Below are 10,490 nucleotides of genomic sequence, written 5' to 3'. Positions count from 1 at the left end.
TAGACAGTTAAAGCCATGAGTAACCTCGAACCAATACTCGGGTGGTGCTAGCATCGGATCCAGGCCCTGAAAGCCATCAAGATACCGCGGTTTCGGTACCCTAAAAACATCAACACCGCTTTAATCAACCCGGGTAAATCATAATTTCATATTCGAAGCCGAACGCCAAGCCTATCTTCGAATTGGAAATGCTCCTGCTCGATCTCAGGCATACCCATACTTGTAAAATCTATGCCTACCGCATGAATCTAATGATTATCTGTTTAATGACTCTCAAGCATGATTATGGCTATGACTCTTCTCCTTGTTTTGTATTGACCTACCTCGATTGGGCGCTCAAACTTGGAGCGTTGGGTCGAGGTGTAACGAACTTTTTCCGGGGATTGATAACTCGTCATGATCCAGGGTCCCTGCCTGGCCTCTATCGACAGTGGTCACTACTTCTCAGGGGTCATTCATTTATTTAGTCGTTCAGACCCAGGCCCCACCCGCATGGGCTGATTGTGGCTCGGGGTGTGGGGTGGAGGACCGCGGCGGCGGATGCTGCATGGGAGGTCGGGTCAGGGCCAACACCATTACCTTGGAGGATGGCCGGTTCGAAGCCTGCCCAACAGTGAGGGTGAAGGGGGCCGACAGCGATGAAGAACCAATGCAACCACCCCGCACGCAGGCAGGATCTTAATCACTCACGAGGTGGAGGGAACCAGGAAAATGTTGTCAGTTGTCTCGCTTCACATTCTCTATACATTGGCTCGCTGAGAAGGCCAACAACATTGGAGGACACGCCAGGGTGACTCACTTGTAGGTATGAAAGTCAAACTCAAAACTCAGATTTAGGGCATGATTCAGATGGTCATGGCTCATTTTTACTTAATGGAATGAATTAAATTAATTCAGATCATGTTATGCCTTGCCCGGTGAGTGTCAGAAAATGGGATAATATTGTGACATGACTATGACTACCTAGGACTTCAATGAGGCGAGTCACTCTGGCCCACCAAATGCAATGCGACGTTGTCACGGAATGAAGAGTTTACGAAACCACTCAACCTACCCAGAGTCCGACCACTGAAAGACCGCTTCTTTCTTCACTCTTGCTTGGGCTCCCTCACTTTTTGCCACGAGCCAGATGATCGACAAACAGACAGACAGTGAGCCAGATGAGGGCCACAAAAATGTCCAAATCAGATTGATCAAGAGGCCTACCCCAGCCAGACGACGTGTCTGGCGATGAAATCAGGGCTGGATAGATCTAGATCTATCTAATGTCGACTCAAGCTATGCATAGGTGGGCCTCATTTGTAAACGCTAGAGTGGCCAAATAATTTGCTCTCAAAGCCCACCAGTGTCTTGGCTTTTTCAGTTATTCGTTTTGTTCAGCATTTTCAAGAAGTGAAATTAATAGGACCGTCTTAATTAGTCAAATATGGCACAAGACAGCAAAAGGGGTTAATGGAACAATCATATTTTTGAATAGCTTAAGCAAAACTGTCAGTCACGTACAAGGAAAATGGACAGGGTTGCCGGGGTAGAAGCAACATTTTGAAACCCAGTGAAAGCATGTATCTTGAAGGCATCTTGATTTTGAGCTTGATCAAACAACTAGATCAAACTGTATACCCTCTCAAAGCACAGTACATAAGCAGCTTTCTGGCACTCAATTACCAAAAGAGGACTGACTACCTCTTTCATTTTGTATAGAGTTATGTAATGAGTTTCTCATTCGATTCAGTTTAAAATTGACTCGAAGTTGTCGCCACTTAGGGTCAGTCTCATGTGAAGTTGCACGCAATACGCCTGCTCAACTCTGAAATGTTAATTCTCGACTCTAGCATCCAAAATCTTGGCTAGCTGGCATCCCTTTCCATATTGCTATTGCTGAGGTTAATGAAAAAGAGAACAGCTATTTAGGATCCTGCTGATTCGAAAAACCAATGGATAGTCCGCGGATAGCCATTCCGCCATTTATATGCAAATGAATTGTCGCGATTTGTAGCATCAATGTAACCTAAAACAGAGCATTGTTAACAACTTGGAAATGAAATTGACATTACGACATTTCTGAATATTTTTGAACACTTTGGCCCTTTTTCTTACAGTAAGAAAAGCCAAGGATGAACCAAAGTGCTTTGGGATGTAATGTAACGGGAAGTGGCACACTTATACTCATTTTTCGACTTCAGCAACATATTTTACTTTAACCATTTGAGCAAAAATGGTTCAGATTTTTTGGCTATCTATGCAGTTGAAAGCGTATTCCCCCTTTTTCTCTGATTTTTACCATGGATCATCTCAACATTAATTCTTATCTTGATCCTGTCACAAGGACAATGTTGAGCCCACAAACCATCATTTGATTTGTTTTGTACTTTCAGTTTAGGACAGAATATGACCTGAAAATTGTTTTGCCAATTTTAGTAACGTTAGGTATGAGTCTGCATTATGATCCGATTTGCTTTGTCAATCAAACGGGCAAATGTTTTTTCTTCTTTTCCACACCCAATGACCAATGAAAAAGAAAAAAAAACGTTCAGCCAAGTTGTGCCCCGTCAATCGAACAACAACTTTTTCAATCATTTGCAATGTTTTTTCAAGTTTCAAAAACTTACTTCGGCTTAAATTCAGTACGTACCAAACAAACTCTCTCAACAATAGTTAAGAAAATCAACTACTTTTCCGACCTTGTAAGATCAAAAAATCTTAGCCCAAGTAGAATTTGAAGTATCCAAAGTTGAAAAACTTGACTAAAAACTTATTGAAATGAATCGCACCGATTGATTAAAACAACTCGAACCTTCGAGTTGATCGATTCTCAACTACATTAATGCCGATTCAATTGGGACAAGAGGCTAATTGGTTTCGAAACAACTTTCCATTGAACCGGAGAGTAGCTTTTGTTTTGATCCTAGCCAATAAAGATTTCTTAGCAACTGTCCATAATGCCAAGGTTATGGCCTAGACTGGTGAGATCAACAACTTGCAAACGGAATTGGTGGCTTCTTTCTCTGTAAACCTTAGCCGACCATCCATCATTCCATTCATCCATCTATCCATCCATAAACTCTCCATTTCCTGTTCACGCCATCTTCAGGCATCGGACCAGGCACCACTCGAGATCTCGATATATTTTTTCTTCCCATTTTATTGTCGTCAGTGGATCTCCGCGATCCTCCTCCATCCACCAAGTACACGTAAATGAACTCGACTGCCACACAGCCGCTGCCTGGAAAGCTGGTTGAAAAGGTGAGTTGGTTCGATGAAGGAGCTTCCGAACCATCCATTCACATTCATTCTCCATCCACTTGGTTCATGAGGATTGTCGTTGGTTCTAGAACGTCTGCCATCATCGAGAGCTCTGCGAAACAAAGAGCGTAAGTACCTACCGTATACATACGAGTACATAGGTACATAGGTATATACGTACACTACGTATAAGCAGGGAGTGGATGGGTGTTCGAGCTCGCACCTGCTATATGTATGTATACGCTAGAAACGGCTAGAAACCTTGATGTGAATGATAAAACTTCAGTTGTAGTAGCACTAAGGGCACCAACGATCGAGCCATTGGTTTACCCTTACTAACTTGTATGTATTATACTGAAAAGAATGTGGAGGAAGATCCATGCAGACTTTTCTTTAACAATGGCAAGCTATCCTTGAAATAAGTAAAATGAGAAAGTTCAATTCAAAATTTAAATCAGTCGTGCCAAAAGTAGCAGATGGATCTGACTTCTGTTTATGTGAAGGATGGTATCAGGTATGGTATTTGACATGTGTCATTGATACTCATTTGCCGGAGGTCTCTCGTCAAGGATTTGTTGTTGAGCCGAATTTTGCTTGCAGATTTTATCTAATATACTTGACAAAACAAAAATTGAATTCGGCAATTCCACAGGGATAAAACAACTCTTTCCCAAGGGAGTCGTTTGTTTGATTTCAAATACGATACTAGCAAACTACAACTGAATGAAATAATGAGCGATAAAGTCTCCGACTTACTTGAAAAGGTCTGTTTGAGGTGAAGGTTCCTTCAACGAGAACGACAAAAGCGGAAACGCCTACATCATTCTGCAACGATGTGTTCGTATATTTTCGATGATTAAAGTTGGCCGCAATTTGCCCTCTATTTACCCTCAAATTGAGATTGAGATCAAGTGGAATGTCACAATTTGCTTGCCTCTGCTATATTTAAAGAATAAAGTAGTGGCAAGGTAGCCAAAGGAAAACGTTGGGCATGAATAATAGATGTTGTCTGAAGCAAGGCTTGTTCTCTCCAAATGTCAAGAAAACAAGTTGTGAAAGTTAAAATGAAATGGAATTCCTTGGAATCTTCTACCGTGGAATATCCCTCCATTGTCTGTGTCATTTTCTCTGGTTTTAGTTAGAATAACAAGGGTTGTCTTGAGTGGTACTAAAGCCAAAGTACTACATACACGTACGAGTTAACCTAAAATTGATACAACTATCAATTGCATTCTAAAGTTTGTCAGAAGATCTTCTTCATCTTCTAACCTAAATCCATCCTAATACATAAGAGGTAGACAATCATCTTTTCAAGGCATGCCTCACATATTGTATATTGTTTTGAAGCTATCTTTTGACTGTTGGCTCGGCGTTTGAGAGAAATTGGATCAGTTTGTTGCTGCTTTTTTCCAGCGTGATCTTCTCACCTTGACAAAAATGATATCGTATCGGGTTGAGACAGCCGAAGGCTTTGGACTGAAACCATTTTGTGCTCTACTTACTGTACTACAGTGGCTGAGTGAGCCTACCATCCATAGTCTGCAGTGCACGTCTTCGTATGAAATGAACTAGCTCTACTTTGCAGTATCTGTATGGCCAAGGTAATGCTCCAAAGGACACCCAAGTGACCATTGCCACTTATTGCACGTAAATGCAGTGAAGCTTTCCGAGGAAAGGCAATCTTTTAGCCATCAAGCCAATAAGCAAGAACCCGACTCAGCCAAGTGTACCGTTGGATAACCACTCACCTCAACCATCAATTCTTTCGAAAGCCAACCGCTATCTGATTCGATTGGGTACAAGCCACCTTTTAATTTACTGACCTTTCCATCGTTGCTTACTTGGCAGAAACAAAAGAACTCAGGAAAAGAACGGCTGACTACCAAATGCTCCCATCCATGAGGGTAATTGTCATTAGTTGTTTGACTCATCGAACAATATTTCAGATTGGCAGAGCAATCATCATTTTAAGTTATCGCCTTATTTGAGCAAGTTGGAGAAAATCGCCTTCATCTACGTAAGCCAGTCAGCCAGGAGCTTTTTGTTTTGCCCGGTGCTCGAGAAGTGAGCCCTCCGGGTTGATCCTATTGGGTTGGACAATGGTTTCCTGTGGGTTAATCAGCCCCAATCCCCATAGTTCATCTGTTCTCAATTTTCTTTCTAATTTTCCCATCAATTCGACAGGACGCCCCCAACACAAACTCAAACACACGCCACAAAACAAGCACTGACAAGAAGCTCTTGCCATTCCTTTACTTCTTCCTGATATCGACATTGATTTACGCCTTGCTCGCTCATTATTTACTCCATGCCTATTCGTGCCATCCAAAGACCAAAGGGCCCCCCAAGGATAAAAGACGAAACTTCGATGATTATTTCCCACAGTGGACCAAGTTCGAGTGGAAGTTGAGCTACTTGCCATGGCTTCCCCGGAAGCTGGATATGAACGAGACATCCCCCGCGATAGAGAGACAGAGAGGATCCAGGTGGGGCTCAAAACCTGGTTGGCGTTGTCAGTGTTTCCCCTCTGAAGCGATAGCATGATCATGAGGAGGATGGCGACGTGTGACGATGAGGCAACACACGGCGAAGACGAAAATCTAGTTCAGGTAAGACGAGCCCCAAAAACTGACGGAAAGGTAGCGACTTGCCAGCTCCTCAACATGGTTTTGGGTTGGGCTTGTTTGGTTCGCGTAAAATATTTCTCAATCCGCTCGACGTCCCGCCAATGGCCGTTGGCAACATCCCGGTCGGAGACTCTGTCACGTACAACCATCAAAAGCTTCTGTTGGGTCAAATGACGAGTTAACCTCTTTTCGGAAACGACGACACAATCTCGAATTGAGACCGATTGTAGGATCCCTGCTAAAGGCCTAGAGAGAGAGAGAAGAGAGAGAGAAGAGAGGGAGAGCTGAAGCTGAAAGCTGTTACGGCAACTTGGCACGTGGTTGAGCGATGGGTCGAGTCATGGTAACAGGGTAAGGACAAGGTGGATGCACCTTGAAGCACCCCAAATGAGAGCCAATCTAAACATTTTGAAAACGGATTTGGGGTCTAATGGTTGTGTTGTCTAGCCAGGTGAGTGGCGGCGGGGGGGGGGGGGATGATGAGGATGCGGATGGATATGATGGGAGCAGCTTCCTCTACCCAAAAGTTGAGGCCATCGAAAAGGGGGACACACGAAAGGAAGCCAGGCTCTCCCTGATCTCCTAACCGAGCGAGCCAACCCAAATACACGTGGAGGAGCGGCAGATGCAATCAATAAGATTATCTGTTTCGATCGACTATAAACGTAAAAGACTAGAAATTGACGTCGAACGCTAAGCACTAGACAGACGTCCTCCCTGTGAGTTGGTGAGTCCCTGGAAAAAAAACTTTAGAAGCTTTGTTTTCAAAACTCAACTTTGGCCCAGAGAAATCCAACGGGGAATCGTGAGTCAAGTTTTCTTCCATTGTGCATTATTGAAAACCACAGGTTGTCAGTCACTGCTACATACGTACGCCACGACTCATTTCTGCCCCATTGGAGATTTGATTTCCGGCCCCCGCCGACTCCAAGTTTATTGTCCGTTCAAGGTGGCTTTGTCCAATAATAAACCGCTCAAAACATCCAATTCTAGTTGTTGCAAGTCGGAATCGAAGAGAATCAAGAGCGTTATTGCCAATGCTACCAAATCTCGTCTTCTTATTGTGGGAGCTACACGCACACACATGTCCAAAATTAACTGAACACGGCGTTGTTTGTAAGTAATGTACGACACACACACACACAGACAGAGAGGCCAAGACAGCAGTAGATCATTTTCATTCACACGCTTTGCCTTTGATAACCGAGAACCACCGAAGAAGGGAGAGAGGAACACAGAGCCCTACAGATAGGGGGAACTAGATGGAGAAAGAGAGACACAGAGAGACACAGAGAGACAGAGAGAGCGAGAGAGAGAGCCCAACCTGCCAGCCAGCTAGACAGGTAGATCGAAGAGCTGAAAAAAATGGACAATGTGTGGATGATGGACTTGCCACCGCTTGTGTGGACGTGTTGTGTTTGCATGGACACTGTTACTCCTCCGATTGTATGTAATACTGCAGCGAGAACAAAAAGCCCGCAGGGGAACTCCACGCTCAAAAATTACTTCCGTTGGATTGGTCTTCGTCTCGTTCATTGCTTGCTCGGTGGTTGGTGGTTGGTGGTTGATTCCTTGGGTTCTGTTTTTATGTAGTTTGGCCAGGCTTTGGGTGGGAATATGGTAGAACGTGGATTATGAGTTCTCACTAACTCAAGGTGCTTTCCCACAACAAATGTTGGTTGACAAGCCGATCATTACACACAATGCATGATAGGTCTTCCTTCCGTCATACAGCTCAGCTCCAACCAATAGAAAATTCAAAACGGGGGTGCGTAATTGCAGCGGATGTGATGACGCTATCAGTGCTACTTTCGATTGGAAATTTCAAGTTAGCTTTCTGACATTCATTCAAGAGAGCATATTCATTTTCTCACAACATTTCCCAACCACTCGCACCACTCGCGCCACTCCGAAACTCGTGTGACAAATAGCTGAAATGCGTATCATTTCTGGGGATATTTCTAAACTAATCGAATACTTCAACAAGACTCATGAAGCGTTCTCATTTCTCACTGATCTCAAAGCGAATTGGCCAAGTTCGAAACAGAAAAAGGAAACCCAAACCCTCTCGGACGTTCTCTCTCCATGGCCAAAGGTTTGGTTGGATGGAATCAGATTGTCCGCTCCTCCTGGGTCTTTCTTCCGCTGGAAACGAATCCAAGGAAGCGGCCAAGTGCAGCAACAACAACAGCAATGGCAACACATCTGGGCTGAAATATGCTGACATTTTCAATTAGACTCCGGAATTGTCTTGAACACGAATTCGTTGTCCCAGGTTTAGAACCTCCTGGGAAAGCAGTGCCAATGAGCAAAAGTATTTACCACTGTTCAAATATGTACAACTTTCAAGCAAGCGTGAGACCAATAATCCGGCCAACGTGTCAAACGGTGTGGTTAGAGCACCAAGTATAAGTCCTCATTATTTCAACTTTGCATCGAGCGGAACAAGCCGATTCGAATGATCATAATCACTTGAAAGCCAAAACATCCGGTATCTTTTTTGAACTGAAGCCAAAGCGATTGAGGTCCTAGGTGTTTAGGACGGCTCTTAACCAAGCCTCTTCAACAATTAATGCAACAACATTGATTGTTGTTCATCGCGTTGCCGTGCTGTTGTTTTGGCTCTTACTCAACAGCTCACTAATGACTTCGAGGATGGAGGCTATAAACCTATCAAGCCAATACAAAAACCACAACTCTCCATCAAAAATGTTTCTCTGAGCATTCCGACATCAAGTAGGTACAAGAAACGTGGTTATTTTCCCCGCAACCGAGCAACGCACGAACTTGTGGAGTCGTCATGACAAAGAAAGCCAATCAAATATTTAGATGTTCGCTCATGACTGAGACCGGTCATGGTGTATACACGGTATAGTACTGTACACATGGTCCCAGTCCTGTGTAGGGTATACCGTGCGTTTCAAATCGACAGGGTGACCTCTTTTATTGGCCTGCATGCCTGACTGGTTCTCTCCTCCTTGTTATTCAACCATTTCTTTCACTTTCAAGTATCAATGAAGGCTGGGCAAAACAATTCTCTTACTCGACGAAGGGAAATGAATTATGTACAATGATAGCTCCGATATCCCATTATTATTAGCCTGAGAGAACCTGGTCCCTCTCTTCAAGTGTAAAAGACATGTTCAAAGTTACCATACCATTTGGGCAAAAATGTGCGATACGGCTCTCGTGTTGGTATATTTATGTTTTACGATAGTAATTAGAGCACGGCTTACGCCTCGTCAACGTCGTTCTCGTTTCAAATTCGTCCAATGTTCCGCGCGGAAAGGTTCAATGGAAGTGAAGAGGGTCCTTTTAATTATGCATGAGTCCGAGCAATGAAAGGGCGATTCGACAATGGTAAAAAAAGCCGATAGCAGGTATGACTGTCCAATATTCTGAAAGGAGTTCACCTTTGCTAGGTTTTTAAATTGGTTGTCGAGCATGTAGAAACATAAATTTAAGGAAACGGCGACGGCGACCCGTCCAGCCAAAAAGGTCCCAAATGGTTCGTCCTGTTGGTTCACTTGTTCTTATTCTCTTGGCTCTTATTCCTCTTTCTCGTTTTTAGCCGCTTGGAGAGGATTGCGCTGTACGGTACTCGCATCAGGCCTAGTGGGTGGGTGAGTCAGTGAGTGAGTGAGTGAGTGGACGAAGGAAGAACAGGCCGTGGCCAATTTTCGACACGTTTAGCTTAAAGAGGCTCCTAGAGCTCCCTGGGCAGCTTTCTGAAAACACAGAGAGTTAGTTGATCATTCCTGTTGGCTTTGCCCGATGTAGAACTGTACTTCGTTACGTCTCTCTGTCTCTCTCTGGTTCTCCGTCTCTTTGCTTGCACAGCGTAGCTTCCTCTTCATGAGCTTGAGAAGCTCCCGACTTCCCAAGCGCCAGAGTGTTGGTGATGAAGAAGAAGGAGAATAAGACTAAGAAGACCATGTGCCTTATGGCCAGAGCAACTACAATATTCAGAGTGGAGGGGAAGGCAATGATCTGCTGCTTCCTTCCTTCCGTTTTTTGATCATCGGAGCCTTCCCCTCCTTCTCTTTTTATTCTTCCACTTCTTTTGGCTGGTTCTCGAGCGCTTCGTTCCCATTTGCGCGTGCGCAATTGGACTCTACGTTCGCTGTTCAAGTTCAGCAACCGAGATCGAGGCAGAGAGGCCGGTGGAACTCGACGTCTCCGAGCGAACGGACGAACCTACGAACGCACGAATGGACGGAGGAAGGAAGAAGAAGAAGCCATGAGTGGAAGATGCCGTCGGAAGGGCCTTCATGACTCGGCGCGCATGGCATTCTCCAGGTATTTTGTAGGGCCGTTGGCCGACACTGAAGGGCCACTTACACATTACAAAGTTGCGTCCATGCCATGGACAAGGAGAGATAGATAAAGAGAGAGAGAGAGAGACAGAGAGAGACAGGGACCAGGGACGAACGGTGGAACGTGGAGGAAGAGGCGGTGGAGGACGAAGTGGAGGAGACTTGACGTTCGTTGATGGTGCATGCCTGGAGTGGGGGAAAAACTGCGAGTGCGGCGTGTGCCGCTAGCTCAACGAGGATAATGTAGTATTTCTACGGTAGCGGGCCCTTTCCCACTCCTGAGATCAAATGGAGGGTGTTGGTA

The 10,490-nt window shown here is 44.6% G+C and overlaps 1 long non-coding RNA gene across 2 annotated transcripts; it reads left to right on the top strand.

Annotated features, from left to right (window-relative positions):
- The first annotated feature begins 2,655 nt into the window (after positions 1 to 2,655).
- Positions 2,656 to 6,009, top strand: LOC131880179 (uncharacterized). 2 transcript variants are annotated; one of them, XR_009373247.1, is made up of 5 exons: positions 2,656 to 3,371; positions 4,657 to 4,762; positions 4,829 to 5,039; positions 5,190 to 5,352; positions 5,428 to 6,009. It is a non-coding gene; the product is annotated as an uncharacterized LOC131880179 (long non-coding RNA). The 2 variants fall into 2 exon arrangements; XR_009373243.1 differs by lacking the exons at positions 4,657 to 4,762; positions 5,190 to 5,352 and having other exon boundaries at positions 4,829 to 5,147.
- Positions 6,010 to 10,490: the final 4,481 nt, after the last annotated feature.

The sequence above is a fragment of the Tigriopus californicus genome, chromosome 1 (genome assembly GCF_007210705.1).
Source record: "Tigriopus californicus strain San Diego chromosome 1, Tcal_SD_v2.1, whole genome shotgun sequence".
NCBI classification, from domain to species: Eukaryota; Metazoa; Arthropoda; class Copepoda; order Harpacticoida; family Harpacticidae; genus Tigriopus; species Tigriopus californicus.
Note: the sequence above shows the minus strand (reverse complement) of the source record. Positions and strands in the feature narration are given on the sequence as shown.